The sequence below is a fragment of the Furipterus horrens genome, unplaced genomic scaffold, assembly GCF_987537825.1.
Source record: "Furipterus horrens unplaced genomic scaffold, mFurHor1.1.pri manual_scaffold_4, whole genome shotgun sequence".
Taxonomy (NCBI): Eukaryota; Metazoa; Chordata; class Mammalia; order Chiroptera; family Furipteridae; genus Furipterus; species Furipterus horrens.
Window position 1 is genome coordinate 79,039,373 of NW_028327174.1, and position 2,598 is coordinate 79,041,970.

The following is a 2,598-nucleotide window of genomic DNA, read 5'->3' on the forward strand; positions in this document are numbered from 1 at the left end:
CTAAACAAATTTGATAAACCTTTGGCTAGATGAGAGAAAGAGAGAAAGAGAGAGAGAGAGACAGAGTCAAATAAATAAAAGCATAAATGAGAGATGTTACCGCTCATACCACAGATGTGCAAAGGATCATAAGAGACTGGTATGAACAATTATTTGCCACCAAACTGGACAACCCCTATATTTATTTTGACACCTTCCCAATTATTCCATAATTGCCACAGTTCAAGACTGTCTCCCAAGAGAAAAGAGGACCTGTATCTCATGGCTTCATCATGTTCACAGTTAAGAATTTCCATATCACTTCCATGAACCTGATTGAGCAAGTGGAGAAACAGACTTCAGTAGTGAAGCTACTGGCCTCCTTCAATGACCAGAGCACCTGAGATGACCTGGTGGTCTACCCACAGCTGCTCACCTCAGACTACTTGCCGCATGACTGCATGTTCTTTCAGAACTTCATCAAGGGTGAACTGACTGTAAAGGAGTTCTGCCATTAGGAAGTGGAGCCCACATGCAAGGAGAGTGACCACATTCACATAATTATGCTAACCCAGGCTGTCAGTGTCTCTATCCTGATAGAGGACAGAGAACATGGCAAGGGGGTACCAACAACCCGCACATCTCTGAGGTCTCTGAGCCCAAGTTTCCTTCTCTACCACCTTGAATACTACAATATTCTCTACAAATAGGGCTGACCCCAGCCTGTCGCTACCCTGTATGCCTTCCCTCTGCTGTGCTCTAGACATGTACAGAGGATTTATGTGGTTTTAAAAAGTCACAATTCACTCCCATCCCCCTTTCCCTGCCACAGAACTTTCCACATTATTAAGGGCAATGGTGGTAGTTTAAAAATATATACATGCAGAATTCCCAGACAACAGACAGATATAGATAGATAGACAGGTAGATTGATATAGATATAGATATAGATATAGATAGATAGATATAGATATAACATTTTGAAAGATTATTGCTATGATATTTGGAGATGTACCTTAATACATGAAAATGGGGAATAAATAAATAAATATCATCTCATGCTAAGTAACACATGAGATTTTTTTCTGAAACAAATGTGACTGTATGCTATAGGCACCGATTCAAAGCCATATATCGTATTTTAATATGAGCATTACCTAATTTCTAACTCACCTGACCTATCTTATTTCACTAATCCATTATAACCTTTTCACAAATTTTGAAAAAGAAAGAGCTAAAATTATTTAATTTGTGTAACTAGGAAATTAATAAATAAGCTAAAGAAATATGTCATTAAAACAGTTACATCTAGAACACTTTCTTCACTGGTCCTCTTCTTGTAAGTTGAACACATTAAAAGTAAGCTAGAGTACCAACTGTCCTGTCTGGACAAGTCTTGCTTATCTGTTCACATATTTACGTAACATTTGTCATTTCTCTTCTCAATTTATAGAAGTATTAAAATTACAAAAGAATGTTTTTCTATGAATAGCAGCACTAATTTCTTGAACAGCAACACTATTTTTAAGTGTTGTTTTCTATTGCTTTTTTCTGGAAAAGCTAGCTCCATAGTTCCATTGATTTTGTGTGATTTCTTCATAAAATGATTAAAGAAGAGGAGAAAGAGAATAGAAGAATGAAGACTCATAGAAGAGGGGAAGAGGACAAGGAGGTTGAGGAGGTTGAGGAAAATGTGGAAAAATATGAAGGAGAAGAAGAAGAGAAAGCACACTTTTCCTTTCAAATCCCATGGTTGGAAAATCTGGATATTTAACATTCCCTTCAACCCAAATACTAGTTTTCCCAGGATAACCACTGCTGAGCTATACTCAAAAGCTCTCACCTCTGTATAACAAAATGCAACCATGCTATGGTCAAGGAGTGTAGTATGTAATGCAAATGTATGATTAATAATGTTAGTCTGTTGCATTTGAAAATATTTTGTTCTATTTCAGCAACTTATAATAACATAACATTTGAAGCTCCAATTTAATACTGCTTGAAAATATAATCAAAATGAGTCCATTTTAGTGTCTTTATATTTCAAAATTCCCTTCAGAGGCATTATTTTAATGAATACAGAGTATTTTATGGAGGGAGATATGTAAAGAGAAGTAATTTGTATCATTTTCCCCACTGGAGGCAATTTAAATGAATTTCCAGAATTGGTAAATCTTTGAATACATTGATTGATTCATTCATTCAACAGATATTTATTGAGCCTCTACCAGCTGTTGGGAATTGGGGTTTAGAAAGATAATTAAAACAGTATCTTGTCCTCACCGACTTTTCTTTCTTCTGAAGAGGTAGCCTGGAAGCATGCAAATAAACATAGAACATAGCATCAGATAGTAATAAACAGTTAAAGAAAATTAAAGTTTAATTAAATTATGTTAAGGAAATGTAAATAATTTAGCCCCAAAATGAAAATGTCTATCTGAGGAAGTGACATTTGAGCAACAAACGAAATGACATAAGAGAAATATGATGTTATTGAAGAGCATTTCAGAATAAGAGAACATAATAGAAAGGGGTGTGTGTGAGGTGGGCCTATATTCAAATAATATCACAACAGTAAGTAAGTAAGTATGTGATTATCTCATCAGTTAACAGCCATAC

General features: G+C 35.3%; 1 pseudogene; it reads left to right on the plus strand.

Moving 5' to 3' along the window:
- Positions 1-212: 212 nt before the first annotated feature.
- LOC150012272 (ubiquitin thioesterase OTUB1 pseudogene) lies at positions 213-689 on the plus strand (annotated as a pseudogene).
- The last annotated feature ends 1,909 nt before the right edge of the window (positions 690-2,598 follow it).